At 39.5% G+C, this 20,805-nt stretch overlaps 1 long non-coding RNA gene across 1 annotated transcript; it reads right to left on the reverse strand.

Annotated features, from left to right (window-relative positions):
- Window positions 1–5,207: 5,207 nt before the first annotated feature.
- LOC107052990 lies at window positions 5,208–14,820 on the reverse strand. The gene is made up of 4 exons (XR_001465860.4): window positions 14,733–14,820; window positions 12,277–13,362; window positions 7,602–7,877; window positions 5,208–7,112 (listed from the first exon to the last, which is right to left on the reverse strand). It is a non-coding gene; the product is annotated as an uncharacterized LOC107052990 (long non-coding RNA).
- Between the last annotated feature and the right edge of the window lie 5,985 nt (window positions 14,821–20,805).

Below are 20,805 nucleotides of genomic sequence, written 5' to 3' on the forward strand. Positions count from 1 at the left end.
TCCTCTTACCTCCAAACCCACAGACAAATCTGCTTGTAATGTGTTCCCTTCACTCTGCCCAGGTGAACTGTGTCGGACTGATTGGCTGAGGATTACAGACTACTTTTACTCTCTCACTGCAGGTATGGTTGTCATTTGCTAGAGCAGTGGAGCAGCCCTTAGAAGCTCTTTGCAGCTGTGTTCTACCATCTACACCTGTACCTGTCCTAATCTCTGCCTTTACTGCTTTCTAATATTACAGCATTCTGGTTCATAAAAAGAAAAACCACTGACAAAAAGTTCTGATTGTATTAATTTTCTTCTTTCTCAGCATAAAAGTAAGAATTCTTATCCTTTCCTTCAAGAACATTTAAAACTCTGTCCCTCCTAATTCTTTTGCTTAGTATCATAAATTAGAATTTCATACTTTTCCCCCTGCAAGTCAATCACTCTCCATTCCCCAAAAAACTTCTTTTAAGTTCAGTCTCCAGCTTTAGAATTCTCAAGTTTGCCACTACATCAAATCTTGGGGAAGAATAAGGAGATTATAATATTTTAAGAATAAAACAACATTTAAGGATATGTAAAGCAGAATCAAATAATCCTTAGCTCCCTTTGGAGAAATAAGTATAAGAGACCATCATGCAAAACAGGCAGTCTCTCTGTCCCCCTGCCTCATGCGTTTCTTTTTTTTTTCCCCTTTTTTTTCTTTTAGAGGTCTTGTGCTCCAGTGTGTCTGGATAGATCCCAACACGCAGCGATAATCTGCATTCAAGGAGAAAGGATAATCCCAAGAATGAAAGCTGGAATATTTTCTCCAGCAGCAGTACTTTCTGTGAACTATTTTGCCTTGTTCTACTTCCATGTAGAATAACAAAGGTAACGCTCTGTTACCCTTGGTAACAGAGGTACCCCCTCTGTGGCACCATTAAAATTTTTACAAGGCTGTGAAAAATAATGACAACAAATATGGCGTATAGTTAGGGAAAAAAAGTTCACGGGCTGTGGACTCAGAAAGGACACTGACTGTGATGTCATATATACTTAAATATTGTGTTCGTGACAGAAAAATGGAAGGTGTCTTGGCTTGTTTTGAGAGTGAAAATTTCTTTGCCTTTGTCCACTGTTGAGTACATATGTATGCATATAGAAATGTCCCTATGAGAAAGAAAAAAAAAAGAAAAAAGAAAACCAACTCTTTTTGGTATTGACAAAGTGGCAGTATCACATTCAGTGTGAAATAAAAATATTTTACAGTAGCCAGATGAAAGAAAATATTTCAGTAACAACCAACGAACTATTTCCCTCAGCTGGCCTAAGAGAAGGAAAAGGAAAATAAAAGGGGAAGAGAAAAAGCCACAGAAACAATAAAAGTAGAAGAGAAACAGAAGGCAGTTAAAACAGGGCACGTATTTTATCACATGGACATAGCAAGAAGCTGGCTGGGATGATAGTTCATTTGGAGCCAGAGAACAAAAACTCAGCTCTGGGAACACTCCGCTTTGCTTTGATGCGGTCACTAGTATCCTACCTAAGAAGAGAAAAGACACTGTGCAAGTGCCACACCACTTTATGAGCACTTGACACAAGGCATTAATCATTTTTCCCCAGCAGAGGAGCTTGCCAAGCATTGTTCTCTGTTCAGGGGGAGAATTCAATGAGCACTGCCCCTACCTAACAGAGAGTGAAAGCTGGCCCAAGGTTTCACTTTGAAGGCATTTTGCTGGAGCTTTCCTGTCATAATGCATTCGTTTCTATAAGATTCAAAATCTTTTGCTCTTTAAACAGCAACGTGGGGACACAGACATGTGGAGTCAGTCCATTGGCCCATGCCACTCAGCATCCTGTCCCCAGCTGCTGCCATTCACCAGGAAAAGGTAGAAACCACCCAGACAGCTACATAAAGCTCTCGTGGGCAAAATGCCTTCCTGGTCCTGCAGAGATCAGCGCGTGCCCTGAAGCATGAGATTTGATTACTTTATTCCAGAACAGAAAACTTCTAATGCTATTAGGAAGCCCACATGCTAATAGGCATTCTCTTGAAATACAGCTACCATGTCTAGCTCAATAGCTCCCTATAGAACAGGCCATGTGCCTGGTATTTCCTTGTACTAATCAGAAATCATTAATATCATCAAGTAAGTCCTGTTCATGGCCAAATGTCCATTTGCAAGAGGCCAGGGGACACCCAGTCTTAGCTCCAAGCAGAAGAGTAAAGGTCAATCTTAGATTTGAGCCTAATGGGGCAACTTGCTTACAAGAAAGGTCAAGCAGCTGCGCGCACACAGCATTTGAAGGTCAAACAGCTGCGCGCACACAAACCTGCCCTGTAGCACAGGAAATGTGGCCCTGCCAGCTGAGTGAAGTGGGTCAGCAGCCTGACCATCGGCATTTCACCCAGAGGCTTATTCTCAGCCTTGTGGTGCACCTGCTATTTTAGTCCAGGGCTTGAACTGAAAAATAGCCCTTCAAAATAGCCGTGATTTGGAGGATCTTGAGTCTGAGGTATTCTGAGAGGAAAAGAAAAAGAAAGAAAGACAAAGAAAGGAATTTTGCTGTGATCCTTCATAGTAAAGCTGACAGGCAATCTAGGTTCCTACAGATAAACACTATAGTGACATTTCATCTGCACCATAAACACAGACCATTCCTAACAGTCTAGGAAAAGGTAATTTTTTTTCTATAACCTCAGCTACTGCAGGTCATTCAGCTGTGAAGAGTTCTTGACTGTCCCGCAAAGAGACGACATGCTCTTCTATGATACCACTGATACCCAGAGATTGGCTGGAAGTAAGGGCCACTTATCTGCAGCCCCTGGGTATGACCTGACCAGGTCTGACCAGGTAACATCACTGACAGATTCTTACTGTCCTAAATAAAACCAGGATTTCATTCCAGGCCTCTGCAGAAACTTCAGGTTCTGCAACTTCTCTCCACAGTAGGATCTGGGGTTCTCAAAGCTTTGCTCTTGAATTACCCCTCAGGCATTTTCCTACCATATTGTTAGCAGCCCTCAAAGGCAATATAATCAACTGGATTATATCGAATTGTTTTGCACCAGATTAAAGTCTACAAGCAGACTCCTTTCCTCCTCCATACAGGTCTTTAACAGAACCAGCTATGTGCAGAATTAATGCAGCATTCTCCTCCTACAGGGTTAAGGGGACATGCATACAGAGATGGGCATATGTGTAATGTTATCAGAACTGAAAGTAAAAATAAGCACTTCCCTCTTGACTACTTGAGTAGATGCTACAGAAGAGATCAGAGAAGGGAAGTGATGGTCTCTGCCATACCACCATATTTAACTGCGGCAATCTACCATTTGTAGTTGCAATCAACTGTGAGAAGGACATCTGACAAAAGCCAAATTAGAAAAATGTTTTATATCTATGCAACAATCATTTTTTTTCCATGAAGTAAGAGAAGACTGTACAGGATAAATAGGGAAATGATACTAGTACTTTAAAGTAAGCATCTTACAAACATTCTGTGACTTGAATTCTCTGCTTTACATATAAAGTGAGCCAACTGATTGTTAAAAGCATGTTTATTGAGAATTAACATTCATATAAAGGACGAACGCTTCCTAAGCCTTGGCATATCTGTTTTTAATGATCTACCGGCATGCATTTAGTCAAGAATAATGAACCTTCAATCTACACTAAATGTGTATTGGAGACATTTGTTACAAACTGTCGCTGAGTATTTCTTTGTGATGGCATCAACATTTTTATTCAGAAATATAGAAATAATCACAGGCTCTTACTGTTATCACTTCTCACTGAGGAAAGCCTGGCTGGGGTAATTATGTCATCTAGATTAATGCCCTCTGTTTCTCAGAAGCTGAAAATGGCTTCCTTTCCACATTTGCATTCATTAAAACTCATGAGCATTGTTTCCTATTAATGGTAGCGCTCTAATGACTTCTTAAAATTAGCAACATTAAAGTTTTAGACAAAAAAAAAAACATTAATTAAAATAGCTCTGATAAGTTTTCTTACTATAACAGCTCAGTGAAAACTCTGAAGATGACATAGGTGAGTAGGAAACAGTTCTAACTTTCAAGCTGTCACCGCTACAGGGGAGCTTACGGTTGTTCTGCACTAGCAAAACCGAGCATTATTTTTTTCAAGGCAAGCAACTGAAGAATGACTTATCCAGCTGAAATATTACCTGTGCTTCCAGCAGGTGTTGCCTTGCTCAGGTCAAGCTGTGGGGAACTTTTGTTGGTTCTGTTCTGCTGCTCACACTGTACTATTACATACTGATCCTCACTTGTAAAGTCCTGTGATCACAGTGCCTGAGGACGTCTGGCTATTTGCAAAAGCCAAAGTCTTAACTCTGGTGGGCCCAGGACTGGGACTTACATTCATCAGCTTGCTGATGCATTCGGATAGATATCTGACAAGAAGAAATGACAGAATTATTGAAGTGAAAATAACTGTTACTTACTCTTCTGTATTTCTAAGTTGTATCTCCTGGGGAATTCTTTGGGTCAAGAAATACACTTCTAGATGTGTGACAGTGAATACTAAGTGTTAATCATTACTGTATTCATCTGTGCTAACTAGTGGGGTTTTTTTTTCCTTTTTAAGAGGGTGCAGCTGTCTGCTTCCTGAGAAACAATAAGGCCTTGAATTACTCAACAGGAAGCTCTTATTTTTATGAAGAATTATTGTTACAACCATTCTTTTACACACACGTTCTTCTGGAAAAACTAAAAAAAGAGGAGCAGTTTCTCCCAACAAGGTTGCAAGCATCTGCTCCTTACAAACAAATCCTTTTCAGCAGTTCCATTGCACTTGTCCTTGCACCCAGAATGAGCTTCCTCATGAGGACAAATAAGGAAAAGCAAGTCATCTTGCCATGTATCTTAATGATCTCTTTCAGATCCCGTAGTTTAAACAGCAGCGTGTTTCCCATTAACAGCAAATAGCTAGGAACTTTATGGTTCAAATTTGTGTGAATGTGTGTGTGATAGAAATAGTACTATTCCCACTTGGCAGATGAAAAATTAAAGCACAGAAATGAAGGTAAGGCAGCCTGTCATGGCTCTGTTTCTGAGAGATGTGTGCAGAATAATGCAGGAAGTGACAAGAGGTTATAATCCAGATTTCCTAAATCTGTGATTATCATCCTGACCACCCTCCTGCCTTTCTCCTCTCATCAATAGTATCACCAGAGTGATCACTACCAAACATCAAGCGTGTATTTGGATAGGAAGTGAGAGGATGTTTTAGAAAGCAAGCAAGCTCTGTATGCTTCAGCTGGCATCTGCAGTTGGAAAATGAGCTTTGTTTTCTCTTCAGGGTGCAATTAAAATACTATTTGTTGCAGACATATGGAAAATATGCACAGAAGAATTGGGACAAGCAGAGGAATAAAATAACCAAATGGCTAACACCATTGAGCCTTGAATATCCTGAAAATTGCTTTCTCTAGAAAAATGGCTGAGGAACTGTGTTTCACTGCTGTTTCTCCTGTGCCCGTGACCAAAAATGAGGCTTCCCCTTGCCTTTGTCTTGGTCTCTTGACTTGAGACAGAAGCCCTCCCCAAGTAAGTGCCACTGTGGTTGACCTTCAGAACACAGCTTTTTCAGAAGAAAAAGAAAAAAACCAAGAACAACCCACATGCTAATTTCATAACACAACATTGTTGTGGAGAAACATACTGAGATTGGAAATTGTGCTTATGAAGTAGCCTTGCATTCCTGTGTATCCCTGGCATGCCATAACCCTACCCAGCCCCCTGCCTCCAGCAGAACAATGCATTTTTATAGAAAAGGCCCGTAGGCACGACTGCAGTTGTGTTGTTTTTGAAGTGACCTTAGACATAGGCCACATCCATTCACAGGGCAAAGAGAGACAGTCCTTATCTCCTCAAGAGAGAAGCAAATCATGTGGGAAGGCAAAAGCATACAGTTATCACTGACAAATATACAATGAAAAGCAAATCTTCTGTAAACTGAACTTCTTTTCAGTAGTGGAATGAAGCTGTGAGATAAGGCTGAGAAAAACTGTCTTCTGAAACTTATCAGGAAGTGTGTGGTTTTTTGTTTTTTGTTTGTTTTGTCACACACAGAAGTCCTTGCCAGCACAGTGAGAATCCAAGAGAACTTAGTGTCCCCGTTCGGGTTGAAAATGGCCATGATAAACAACTGGAGGGTGCTGATAGCATATTGCACTACATGCATTCTCCACAATATCCTTGCATTGCTCATTTTAAAAGAAGAAAAACATTTCCTGCCTGGATAAATAACAGAGGAGGGCAAATGTTCTGGAGTGACCTGAGACAAAGGCAGGGTTTTGTTTTGTTTTGTTTTCTTTTAATGAGACTCAGAGAATAATAATGGTTCAGGATAGCATCAAATCGCACAGTTGGGCTTATGCCCTTATTCTCAGAAGGAATAAAAACAGCCTTCCCAGGCTCCTGACATTTTTTTGTATATCTGTCTTACATCTCACCCAGGAAGGCCTGCTAATACTTGGAGGATGATATTGCTCATGCTAGAATTTGGTATCATAAGGCCTTCCAGTCTTAAGATTTCTTCTCTATGTTGAGTCATGCAGTTGTCTTTTCTCAAGATGTTTCTCCATTGTATAACTGTAGGTTAATAGCAATACTAATGACTGTAGTAGCTGTGCATACAGCTGATCTCTTTACCGACACTGAAAAAGTAAAATTAGGTCCTGCATTCAGAAACTTCTATTCCAAAACTTCCTAAGTATTTTACATAAGAATCTACTTGGCATTTGAAAATGTAGTATTTATTTAATTAAAGTACTTTAAAATATCTCGAATAACATGTTAACTCATCAAAGTTAGAACCAGAGAAAGACAAGATCTGAAGAATCTTTTTGCTGGATTTGCCTGTCAGAAGCAAGAGGCCTGGCTTTGAGCTTTCACTGGTGTCTCATTATTTTTGCTCAGCTGGCTTACAGAGAGCTCTTAACACCGCTGTCAACTGCGATAGGATCCAGGGTCAATGTTTTGATTGCATTCAAAAACAATTTCTTGTGTAATGGAAGAATATATACAAAGGCAGTCAACTCCAGACTCTCAGACCAATCTTTCATGGCATATAATATCACCAGTCATGAGAAGTTTCCACTTTCCTCAGCTCTTAGTTCTGTAGAAAAGTAAAAGCAAGAGAGGCTTATTGGATGATTCTGCTTTCACATCACTGAAAATCAGGACTAATTCCAGAAAGATCAACCAAGCTATACTAGCATAATGTTAGCATAAGTGAGAACACAAGCAATATATAATACTGCTGTAATTGTTGGCAGTAAGAGTCCTGCCCTCTTGTGTATTTGTTCTCGTAATTTTGAATGTCTGCCTAGTGTCTTTTCACAGGCTGAATTTCATAGCTATGTTAGCCCCTGTTTATTTCTTTTTGTCTGCTGACACCCACTCTCAGACATTTTATTTCAGGTTCTCCTGATAAGGTTAGGAAAAATTGGTAGACCATGAACTTTGAACAGTGTTTTAACATTAAACAAAGATTGCCATTTTCTCTTTCTTTAGGCCAGAATTGCTGTCTTTGCTGTAAATCTCTGGATGATCTCATTTTTAAAGTACTGATAAACAAATGTGAACCACTGTTAATAATTCTTACCTTTGTTCAGTTCTCCACTTAAATTTTCATTAGTCTCTTCACACCTTTTTTTAGCATGGAGAGGACTTTGCATCTCATAAATTTTGCACTACTGATAGCTTCAGGTATGCTCCCTCTTTCTGATAGATGACGTGTTGTAGTGCATATTACTTCAAACCTTTTTTTGCATCATCTCATCTGTAGTGCTCAAGTATCATTCTGACCTGGAGTAGTACTCATCTCACACAATCGTCCCAAGGTTATAGCATCTGCTCAAGTCTGTCACTCTGGTTTCTTCTGTAGTTAAAGGAGAGAATCCATTAGGTCAGTACAAATCTTTCCTTCTTTAGATTAGCAAACTGAATTGCCTTACATAAATTAGAGCCTTACTCTATGCAGGTAGCATGGACTAGATGTCAACTTTCTTATGGCAATGATTAAATGAGATGAATCTGAGTTCTGGTGACCAGATCTGAGGTCCACAGGCATGCAGTGAATGGGAAAAATAACACTAAAAATAGTAGTTCCAAGCAGGTAGACAAGAAACTTCAGCGGAGATTATTACTGTTGGAAAATGTCTCCAAGGCAAATGTGATAAGGCTCAGAGGAGAAAAAACTCAGTAAAGCCTTTTTTGCAGTGTGCACAGGTGAGAGTGTGTCATGTTTATTGTGTACCAGTACAGCCACTTGAATGGGCACAGTCACCTCTACTCAAGCAAAAATGAAGTAAAAGAAAACATCTCAAAATATCAGTAGTGCAGAAAAAACTACCTAGACAAATACAATGCACTAAAAGAAAACAACAAACACAACAATAATGAAAAGAAAACAAGTAAACAAACAAGACAGCAATAATGCAAGGAAACTTTAAATTAAAGGCCAGTACTGGCATAAGACTAGGTGGAATCAAAGGGGACCACAACCACACTTAGGTCAGTTGTCAGAAAAGTGCCATATGAGCCACACAGTGGCTTTATGGCTGTGATTAACTCTTAGTTTTATGAGAGGTCCCAGTGGAGAGGCTGAGAGCCCTCACTTCAAGACAAAGTAGGTTGAAACAGACACTACTGTTAAAAGGGATACTTATGCCACATCTATTTATATAATACTCAAGTCCCTGCTTGATATTGATGCAACGCATATCACTGCTTAAATTGAATTTTTTACAATGGCTAAAGGGATAAAAAAAAAAAAATATTGTTCATCCCTTATTCATCCAGTTGGCTTTTCCTTTTTGAGTAAGTGATGATTTTGCTAATTGCTCCCACATGCAGTTTTAATCCATGAACGAATGTCTCAGAAAAGTGTCTAGCAAACATTAACAGTTACTTTAGTTTGTGACTTAGAGCCAATGTCACTCTTCCAAGATAGGATAAAAATACTTCCACGAAAAGTTTCTGCTCCAAATAGTGGTAAGGAGATCACAACCCCTTGTAAAAAAGCATGAATCTGGAAATGTTGGCAACCATTTCACTAGACAAGCCCAACTCAACGATGCTTTAAGAAGGATATGGAAAGAATGATACAACATCAACTATCACTTTCTTGTAGAGATTAGATTTCTTTCCATAAAGTGCTTTTATCATTTCACCAATTCTGTAAAAAATCTTGTTGACTCCTTAAATGTGTGCCAAGTTTTGCAGCCAAAAAAAGAATGAAAGTACCATTACTTTGAACAGAACATTCTGGTGCAAGTAAACACTTTTTGTATGGAGTGACTCTTGTAGAATCTGACCCAGTGTTAATAGGCACTATGCAGAATGTCCTTCATTTATAACTTTATGCTCAATTTATAATAATCTGTACTAATGAGGAATGGCTTGAATTAGAGGATGCTATGCTGAAGTATTTATTCTGTGTCAGTGTCTCATTAAGAAAACTGTTTCCTTTTGGGCCTGTTAGACATTTTAGTCTTCAAGTGACCACTTGAGGGGGAAGAGATGTTAGACAGAAGTTAGTGAGGGCGCTTCTCTTCTCTTATTTTTGTTCCAGAAGGAAAATATGTTTTGATACAGATCTCAAGCCATCCAAAAATACTTGCATTGCTAAATGTCATCGGTCAAAATAAAAATAATTTGTTAAAGGAGCTGGCATGGTAGAAATAGGAATAAGAGGAATAGATGCAGGTGCAGGCTAAGGCACAGGACACCTAAAGTGTGTATGGATCAGAGTGAATCTAAGTTTCTGAAATACAGCTATTGCATTTAATAGCATTTAATTTTAGGGCTCCATCCAAAAGCTTACATCTTCAGTTTCCTCTGAAGCAGAGCTGAGACTTGAGAACTAGATCACCGTGCTCCACAACACTGCAGCTGCTTAGAGCCTGTCAGGTGGGACAGGCTGAGCTTTGGTACCTGCTTTCCTCCGGTTTTTGGTCAATGCCCAAAGAAGGGTGAACGTGATGTATGCAAACATTGGATGTAAACATGGAGACAGTTTCGCAACCTTCTAGCCTTTAAGTCTGGTGCTCCCTCTCTCTGTCTTCCTGATCCAGTGAGTGTTCAACTCCTCACTGCACAAGGGTTCCTCTTGAACAGAAGCATTGGAGAACAAGTTTTCCAAAAACCAAATGGTGAAGAAATTCTTCAAAAACGTCCAAATCCAAACATCCCACAGGCTGGAAAGAAATAAATTAACTCTCTTCCTGAGGACTAAGTAAGTCAGGATAAATCCCACTCCACATGCCCACCAAAGTATAAGATATTGCTCAGAATTATAACTGGACCCTGAAACTCAGAACTAGCTGCTGCACAAGCTCCTGAGACGCAGGGAGTTGAAAGGCTTTTAATTTGCTCTTTGTTTATTCATTTGTTTTTATAAACAGTGATCTCTACTCAGAGGTCCACAAAAGTAGCAGCACAGCACTTGGAGCCCATCCACACCCATTCACCACAGGAACAGATCAATATTTATTTCTTTTTATAACACACTTTTTATATCATGTCTTTTTGCATCTGGGGCCCAGTAACAGGGAAATTATTTCAGGCAGTGGAGCACATATTCCCTTTGAGTAGCTTCCATGTCCTTAGACAGGCCAAAAGCAAGCATGCAAGGGACAACAAAAGGGGAATACCTGCACTGCCTGCCCACCCCACTGGACTGGTACTTTAGCTTTCTGCTAAATGCATCTGATAATTTGGAAGCTTTTTACAGACTATCCATCAATCCTTTCCCTCAGCAGAATGGGCTCACCCCATCGGGTGACTATCCTCACAGCAGTACTGGGGGGCTGAGGGGTAGCTCCATGTACAAGAGGGCAGCCTTGGTGTGAGGCTCAGCCTTCCCCTGGCTGGGCTTAACAGGATCAGCTCAGATGCACGTAACAGTTTCAAAAAAAGAAAGCATGCCTGGGAAGTGCCGCATCCCATCCCAGCAAGCCTCGGAAAGTCAAATTCCTTAGGGCTCAATCCAGAAACATTTTGGTCAGCCAGAAGACTCTCATTGTCCATAATCAGGACTGAAATGACAGTGATGATTGCTGCCAAGAGCAGCATTCACTTTAACAACTGCTGGGTAACCTGGAAGCTTTTAATCATGGGAAGCAACAGGAAGCTGTAATGTTTTGCTCTGCAAGTAGCCCCAGGAATTTGCTTAGGAAAAGGAAGCTGAGGATATTAAAAAAATCTTTTGTTTTAGTCTTCAAGTATCATAACAAATTAATTATGTCTTGCTATATTTACTTTCACTTTTTCCAGCGAAGTACTTTTGTGAGGATTTTTGTTAGCTTCTGCATTTTATCCCTCACTAAGCATTCCTCCTTCCTATTACAGTGCATATAAAATATACCTTATAGTTCTGAACTGCTGTCCCACCTCAAGGTAGGACAGTTCTGTAATGTGCATTCCACTGTTTTTGCAGTGTTATCTGACTTTCAGAGAGATGTGGTTCCAATTCAACACGCCTTCTTTCTGTGTGTGTGGTAAAGTACATTATTAAAGGACAAATGATAAGATCCTTGTCAAACTCAGCTTGGAGTTCAAAAAATCCCATGAAGAATCACAGTCTAGCACTGCTCCCATAGCTCACAAATTCCTGGACACATGTTAAGATTTCTGAGAACATACAATTCTATATGGATGATGCTCTTCTCTTGCTACTCCTACCCTCCACTGAACAAAGAGAAAAAAAAAAAATCAGATCTGCCTTGAGAACTAGGGTTGAGAAGAATTAAGGGTAGCAAAGGATGTCCATAGAACTTGGTTACAAATTAGCTAGCCCTCAATTAAAAGTAAAATGGTATGATAATGCCTTAAGCATGTTATAATTGGTGGGTTTATGCTCTTATTTCCCTCTTTAGGCACAGCTCTTCATTTTTCAGGGCATGCCATAGCCTTCTTACGTGGAGAGGAGATCTGGTTCACTGTTGAAGCTGGGGGGAACACAAGAGTGTGTCTTCCCATCAGAAAAATTGAATGCAAAGATTAAACTACACTCTTCTTCCCAAAACAAAGCATTCTGCTTTTCCAGCACAATCAAGGTACATAAAGATAGCGAGATGTAAAGATAAGTAAATAGATACACAGACATACAGGCAGATAGATTGTCTACTAAAGGTAAGTATTTCCTCATGAATTGCTGTTTTTGACAAGACAGTTTTCAAGCACCTCTGTAAAGGCTGATAATCAAAGAATAAGCAAAATTTGAAATTAGTACAGCAGTTGAAAGTCAAATTACAATGTATGGATTCACAACCCACCTGCAGCTCTGTGGTTCTGACAACATCTGGATGTTCGTGCAGAAATTAGAAAACGTGCTCTAAGCCTGAAACACACTCTCATGGTGGTAAGAGGAAGTGGAATGCTGTTTGCCATAGGAACAGCAGATGTGCCTGAGTTCATGCTCAAACATGCTCTCGAGGTGCATTTGTTGTCTTGCTGTGGAAATGTTTTTCTACAGCCTACAGTGAACAAGGGAATGAATAGTGTAGCACATGCCCTTCTCCTTGGGCAACTATACTAATAATGGGGTCTTCCTGTGACCTTCCCACAAGACGTATTTGAACACCTGAAGTGATATAGAGTCAACTACATGGAAGGAAGAAGGAATTTAACATAAGAGCTCTTATTCCAGACAGGTTTGAATTAGTCCTTCTTCTCATGTTTCTTTAATTCTTGTTTTGCTTTGTTTTGTTTTGTTTTCAAGAAAATGTAATTATTGTCTGGGAAATCTGACTTCAACTAGCCACCTGCCAAGTACTGACTCACATCTGTGTACAAGATGTTCCCAGTGCTTCTGTATGTATTTGTATCTATTTGCAGAACATATCAGATCAGCTGCTTTCTGCATGCATGGAAAGAAAGGAGAAAGAACCTCCAGCATAACCCAAAGGACAGGTCCTGGGGTTTCTTTCTCTCCAACTCACTCTGCACGTTTCTACTCTCCATGTGTTTTGAAAGACTTGATCAGTGTCGCTCAGAAGCATTGCCATGGACGCCCAGGTACAACTAATTCAAGCAACAAATCACTAGTTTTGTTTTGTTTTGTTTTGTTTTGTTTTGTTTTGATATGTTATAGTCTTGTTATAGTCTACTATGGTGTCTTGATAACAAGCTGGCTAAAATGTCTTAGTTCCCATTCCTTAATTAGCAGGTTAGAGCGTTTCTCTAGTCGTAGTAGTGTTCAAATAAAACAGCACTGATGGCATCAGCTTTGTATTGATGTTGCCTTCCAGCACACTTGGTGATGTGTAGGCATTCCTGAAATTAGTTTGGAATCTTTCACATGTGAATGTGAAGAGGAAGACTGCAGGAAGTCACTGCCCTGACCAGAGCAGTTGCTGCACCTAGATATTTAAAAGAAGAGACAATGAACAAACAGAAAGAAAAACATTTATTCTCCTTTCTATAGCACTCTGCCAAATAATAAAATTCTTCTAGAAGAGAGAACAACTTCAGAAGAATGAACTGCACCATGAGAAAGTACAGCACAAACTCCTTTATAAGCTAAGTGAAAAGGTATCTACAATATTTAGTCACATTTTTATTACTTGTGTCATGGCAGATCCTACCTGCAAATTATGTATACAATATATAATTAGGCATTCATAATTTGTGTTAATAGTTTGTTAACATTCTTCAATACTTCACTTTGAGAAGTAAAGATGCAACATATTAGACTCTGCGGCCTTGTTCAAATAACAGTTTTGGTGGGTGTGCACTACCAAACTGTGTTATCTCATTGTCTCATCTTCCTTTTTTCCACCTTTCTGGGAAGATGAATGCTCAGAGCTGCATTGTACAACCAAAAGCCAATCTCAGTTACTTTTCAGAGAAAATTATGTTAAGACAGCCTGGGGCAGTAGCCCAAAACTCTCTTCAGTGGATCAATTCCCATCTGTCTGTTCAGCAGATGTGTGAAGGGCCGTTATGGCTGTGAGTGTGTTGAAAAAACAATTATTGTGTAGTTATGTATCAGACTGTCGAAAGTATGACTTTCTCAGTGTTCCTGAAATTTGGACTTCTCAAATGACTCAAAGGATGGAACACTGACAGCACAGAAGAATGCAAAAATCAGAGAAAACAAAGTCTGATGTCTCTTGAAGAGGAACATGAGCTTCTGGCTGTTGCTTCGTCCACTGATGCCATTTGGCAGAAGGCAGTCACATAGGAACTCAACAACACACACAGCTCCTTCAGGGCACCTTTCACAGTGCTGTGTTTCTACTGAGTGCCGAGCAGATTCCTTGTTTTGTTCTAACACAGCCATCTTCAACTCTGGCTATTTCCTTAGCAAAACTAGAGATCTTCCCTGCCAAGGAATAAAACCTATTTGCATTATGTTAAGAGTAGATGTAGGGAGTTTGCTTTCACAAAGAAAACAACACTTTGCTTGAACACATCTCTGAAAGTGGTATATGCTAGAAATGAGCACACAAAAAGAGTAAAATCTGAAATTTGCTGTGGAAAAAAAATCTCAGTTGTGCAAAGCACCAAAGACATTGGGAATCATGATGAGACTGAAAAAGATAGTTTCCACATAAAGCTTAGCAACTGAGCTGATGATGCCTGCAACTGTTTGTCATAATGATAGCTATAGATTTATTGCTTTTTTCTAGCTTCCTGAACATGGCCTACTTGACCTCAGTGAAGTACTCCAGAATGTCAGTAATCATCTCATTACCTGCTGGGACTGTTTGCACTTACCATGCAAGACCTTCAGTACCACTGATCAGCAATCCCATTCTTATCACATCGGCTTCCCAGCTTTCAGCAGCAGCTTCAGTGGTGACAGGGCTGGAGCTGCTGCTGCGTGCCTTGGAGATAAAAAAAGAACACCATATCTGACTCACTAAGTTAACATCTATCAGCTCTGCCAACACCGTGTTCAGTGTCTGGGAAGCTGATACAATAAATTTCTGCCCATATTGGTAATGGCAATGATTCACTGAAGCAGTTTGAAAGATCACGTAACAGGATTAGGATTTCTCTACCTGGCAAAAGAAATAAGGATTTAACTACCATAAATTATCCCAGAAATCTTTCTTTTCCCTTGGCTTTCTTTTCCATATTTAGTTGGATTTCTGCTCTCAAATATTTTTTTCTCTTTCCTTCCCTCCTTCCTTCCCTCCTTCCTTCCTTCCTTCCTTCCTTCCTTCCTTCCTTCCTTCCTTCCTTCCTTCCTTCCTTCCTTCCTTCCTTCCTTCCTTCCTTCCTTCCTTCCTTCCTTCCTTCCTTCCTTCCTTTCCCTTTCCCTTTCCCTTTCCTTTTTCCTTTCCCTTTTCCTTTCCCTTTTCCTTTTCCTCCCTTTCTCCCTCCCCCTCTTCCTCTTTCTATCTCTCTCCCTCATTCTCTTCTGCTGTCTTTTTTATGCTCTGCCTTTCCTTTCTTTGCTTTTTCTATCATTATCTGTTTTTTCCTTTTCCTCAAAAGTTTGTGTGGGAGAAACCTAGGACTAACTGCCTATCTCTAGATAGAGGGCTTGCTATGAGGATGTAGATATTTTACTTTCAGTGACACCTGTAACAGTGATCCTGAACTAAGTGGCGATCCAGGAATGAATTATCAGTGGTGTCTAGTGTCCATTAAGTCTCACTGTTATTGGTAGTTCTACCTTCAGTAGTACTCCTGAAAATGAGTGCTAAATTTGGCTGTAAATCATTACTCAGTCTGGTTTAAATCAGCAGAGGCTGTATCTTCCTGACTTAGATGTGGCTGAAGATTCAGGCATCTTCCTAGAATGCCTTTCCTACAAGTGAAAATTGCAGGACACATGTTTCTAAGATCCTCTTAATGGTTTTTATGGATTTTTTGTTTGCATGTTTGTTTCTGCAAAAGCTAGGACCAAAACAAATTATGCAGCTTGGTTCATTCAAGGTGGCATAACAGCAACAGACAAGACCAAAATCTCAACAACAACATACCAGCTTGGACTTTACTCAGTACATAGTATTCTTCAAACACTGAAACAGGACAGTGTTTAGGTCTCAAAACTCTGGAATGAAAGGAAAATATATTAAAAGAAAATAGTTGGCTACCACTTACAAGTTTTCTATTTTTTTGGAGCTAGGGGACAAAATGTTACTAGAAGCAGCGGCTGGACAGTCTTCTCTAATTATCCTGAAAGGGCTAGATTGAGGTCCAGGTTAGGCAGATGTAAATAATGCCCACTAACTAAAAAAGATGTACTTCTCTTTTTTTTGTCGTTGTTTTGCAGAATGTACCTAGTGGCTTCACTGAGGAACTGCAAAACCTCGTCACCTCAGTCCAACCGTGACATGCAGCACTCCACACATTTTCCCATGTGCATTATTTTCACTTTTATCCATGTGATCAAACTTTGAAAACTGAAAAGAAGAAAACAGCTCTAAAGATCTGCAAAGAATAAGCAGTACCAAATAACGTTTGAGGGTGATACGGCAGAAGAAGAAAACGGACTAACAATTTGTGAATTACAGGTTTGACACTAGGGGGGGGAAACGCTGTAACACATTTCACACTCTCAAATGTTCGCTGTTTTCTTGCTTTTACCTGAGGCCAAAATCTTGAGCATCCACTCATTATAGCTCAACAGTTCCAAATGCCAGGGCAGAATGACATTGACCAGTTTCTTTTTAAGTAACTTTACTGAGAAGTGGGAATGTTTGCAGATTAACTCAAGGCTAGCTTCCTCAGTGACAGAGGAAAGGTTTTTTTTGTTGTTTCTTTTTATTTCCTTTTTTTTTTCTTTTTTAGTGGGGGAGTGGATGATGGAAGATGAGGGGAGACGAAAAACATTTGACTTGGCCCGAAGTAAAAGTGCATACTTCACACATATTTCTAACCAACCCCCCAAAACAGTTTCTGGCTTTGAACGTGTTGAACAGGAAGCCATTTAGTGTTGGAATGCTTGCTTTGCCAGTCCAAGAAACACACGTTCTTATTACTCCTGGGCTATCTAAAAAGGTTCAGGGTGAAAAAGTTTAATTTATATGTAGAAACTTGTTTCCTGTTTTGTTTTTTCCCCCTGTGTGCCAAGTCTGTTTTTTAAACTCCGTGATAGGAAGCACATTTCCCATTTTCTCCCTTTCATCTCACTTTATTTACTCAGCTGTATATTTCACTTCAATTTATAGCTTATACTCTTACCTGGCTTAAAGTCCAAAGACAGAGCGAGAAAGAGATGGATGTTGTGTTTTCATGGTTACTGAGGAAAGGGAAGAATCTGGGTGGAGGTGAAGCTGCCTTTATATCAATATCAAGGGAGTGGTTGATGGAGACTTTTCTTTCAGGATGTTCTACAGTATACATTCAAAAAAGGTGAGGAAGAGGACACAAGGAAAGCAGTAGTGAGGCAGAGCAGTTCCCTCATTACTGAATGAACTTGTGCATATTTGAACCCTATTTACGTTCTCCAAATGAGATACACAACACAGCTATTTCCCTCTGTTTGAACTACTTGCATGTAGAAGCATAAGCAACTAAAAATAAAGTTAAAATAAAGTAACAAAAAGAAAAGTAAAATAAATTAAGTTTACAAATATTAGGTACGCCTAATATACATATGTATGTGTCCACTCTGCAAGAGAATTAGCTCCCCAAGAAAGAAGAAAAGACTTCTTGAACAAGGACTGTGGTATTTAAAAATTAGATTAGGACCATTGCTTAGAACAGATTTTAAGAAAATGGATGACTTTGTTGCTTTGGAGGTGAAAAGATGCCTAATGAAAGCCATTGTACGCATAACTGCATGCCCATTGCAACTAAAGGGAACTAGCAGGCCCACTACATTATTGTAGCTCAGTTGTCAAATCATTAAGACTGTAACAGGCTTTGAAATATCTTGAGTCTTTCCTTTTTTGCTGTCCCAACATCTTGATATTGCCCAATAAAAAACATCCCAGCTATTAAAAGGAGGGAATGCACTGTGGCTTTTTCCATATGCCATCCTGGGGTGAAATTCTGTAAAAATATCACTTTTCTCTTTTGTACCACTCTTCCTCTAGAGGCCAAAGTATCTGCGTGAGTAGCCTCCAATTTAAAGTTTGATATAGATGCAAAAGATTCCATCCGTATCTGCAGCAGATCCTTTGATTCTCTACACCTCTATTATTAACAAGCCTTCAATAAAATAGTCAGTGTACCTCTTCAAAGAAATGCCCATTTCTTCAAGATAACATGGCTGAGGCACACAGGTGCTCCTACATGCAAGGGAAATTACTGCTGAACTCACGAGCTTTTGTGAACCAACATGCGGCATTGCTTCCAATGGCTGCTCAGTGGTCAAGCTTGTCTCTGAAGAGCTTGGCCTACACTTCTGCCAATACTCCTGGCCATAGTGACTTCAGGAAGCTGAAGTGGGTCAGGTATAACAGAACTTGACATTGTCCATCTTCCACATCCTTTTTTTCTCTTTTTCTGAAAAGAAATCTCAATAACAGGAAAAAAAGTTGTTCCCCCTCTCCTGTTGGAATTGCACAGCCATGCCTCGAGCGTCCTGGAGCAGAAGGCTGCCCAGAATCCTGGTAGCAACAGAAGAAAATGAAGAGAACTTGGGAACGAGCTGGACAAGCTACAGCATGGACATATCTGCAGTCTCTGGCATTTCTGTCTAACCTCTAGCTCTCTCAACTCTCCTTCCCAATTAGCCATAAGTGGACCTGCAAATGACAGCTGAAGACATCTCTAACTGATGAGAGGCTCTGCACAATTCCTGGAAGTTCCTGAAAGGTTAAATGGTTCAGAAGAGATAGCAGCTGCCTGTGCCTCCACCTACATTCCTTCAGCTTCTGACCCGCATTAAAATATATAATTTAATATGACAACTTAATTCCAAACTTTAAAGAAAAAATAAGAAGTTGATTATGATTGGCATGGAAATTACATCCTCCTGTTAGTTCTCATTTTATGCCAGCACGGTCATTCCAGCCTTTGTCATTCACGTGCAAGCAGGATGAAGAGCCAGCTCACTCCAGCTTTCTGCCCTGGTGAGTGAGAAGAGCCCAGAAGCAAAGGGCTTTTGAGAGTCACTTGTCACAACTAAGGTGTAAAGCCCACACTCTTACTCAGGAGTAGGTGTTTGCTGATAAAACCTAGTAAACTACAATCTGTATTTTGTGATTAAGGCTTTTGCTTTGCTGATTCTGGAGAACATACTGATACCGGCTTAAAAATACTGGCAAGAATTTTGTATACCTCCTTGATCAAATGGTTCAAGCTAATTAGAAGAGCATGTCATTATCATCTGTACATCTGGGTTGATATTAGACTAATAAGAGGTGCTTTCATACCAACTGTTGTGAAAACCTGCAAATCTAACAACTCTCTTCTGTACACCAGCCAAACTCTTGACTGACCTCTGAATGTCAGCTTAAAAGTCACCTTTTATTTTAATTCACTGACATTGTAAATATGTTCTGCACTGTACCAGATAAACAACCCTCAGATCCTTTTGGAAAACACTGACTGTGGGGGTTAGTTTCATGTAGCACTTATTCTCACTTGAAATTTCTCTGAGTGTCCTTAGTGTCTTTCTAGAATCTAACTCAGTCTCATATGAAATGTCACTTACAAATCCAAGAAATGAGTCCCTTTCTGATAAACCTTTGGCTGCTTCCCGTAAGTAGTATTTTGGGAAGCGGGCCTTGACAAATATTTTACTTTTCTCTGAGTTCTAAAAGTATACATATACGCAGATATGCACATATCAATGACTTCATTGTTTATGAAAGTGAAAAATCAACCAATGGATTAATGATTTTGTTTATTCCTACTTCTTTTCTACTTGTGTTCCTAGTGAGACTTGGATTTCTTTAATATTTTATTTATAGTCTAGTTTAACATTACAATTTTCATTGTATTTATGCCAACTGGTCCTGCAGAACTGCTGTAAGTCTTAAAATAATTTTCTGTATTGTCAAAATGCTATTTAAAGCAGGTTAGCATTTAAGTATGGTTCACTGGAAGACAGTTCACTGTCTTCCAGTGACTTCCCATCACTTTTGCTCAGTTTAGAAGCAAAAGCATGCTGGTGGTTTTCAAATAAAGTGAGGCTTAGCTCTTCCTGGCTCATGTCTTGTCACCTTTAAATTCATCCGAGTTGCAGTATGATATTACTGTAGAAAATTAGGGAGGTCTTGAGAAGCACAAATGCCAGGAAAGCACCACAAGGTACAAATCATTTCTAAGAACCACACATATTACTTGTGATGGGCAAGTGGCAGTGCACAGAGATAAGATGAATGGTATCTCCTTAGCAACCATACATGTGACCTCTGAGATTGGGGAAAAAAAAAACACACAAAACCACCATAGTATTTTAGCTACAAATGGCCTAAGCCAGATGGAGATAAAAACACATGGCTTATATCATCAATTTTAGAGAAACACATCAGGCAAATTAGACTTTGGTCTATCCATAAATGCACTGGTTTGAAAGAACTTTCCTCTTCACAAATATCTGATATTATCTATCAAGTGCAATGAATCCATCCCTAATAACGCATTTCACAGTTGTTTTTCCTTTGCTCATATATATATATCACCAGGCATCACTATACTTGTCTGTGATCATGTAACAGGTCTTGAGGTTTCCTGGTAAATAATGAAGATGGCAAAGTAGTTTTAGTGAAAGAAGAGACTTTTGCCTATTCCTAGAATCAGTACTATCCAAAGCTTGCCTTGCTTTCTGAAACATTAAGTTGACCTTTTTATGGATGTTTTTGTCTGCTTTTGTACTTCAGGAGCTGGGAAAAACATAGAAAAAAATGTCAGCATTACAAAAGAAAAGTTATAACTGGGGTAGTAGCAAA

This window comes from Gallus gallus, chromosome 3, assembly GCF_016699485.2.
Source record: "Gallus gallus isolate bGalGal1 chromosome 3, bGalGal1.mat.broiler.GRCg7b, whole genome shotgun sequence".
Classification (NCBI taxonomy): Eukaryota; Metazoa; Chordata; class Aves; order Galliformes; family Phasianidae; genus Gallus; species Gallus gallus.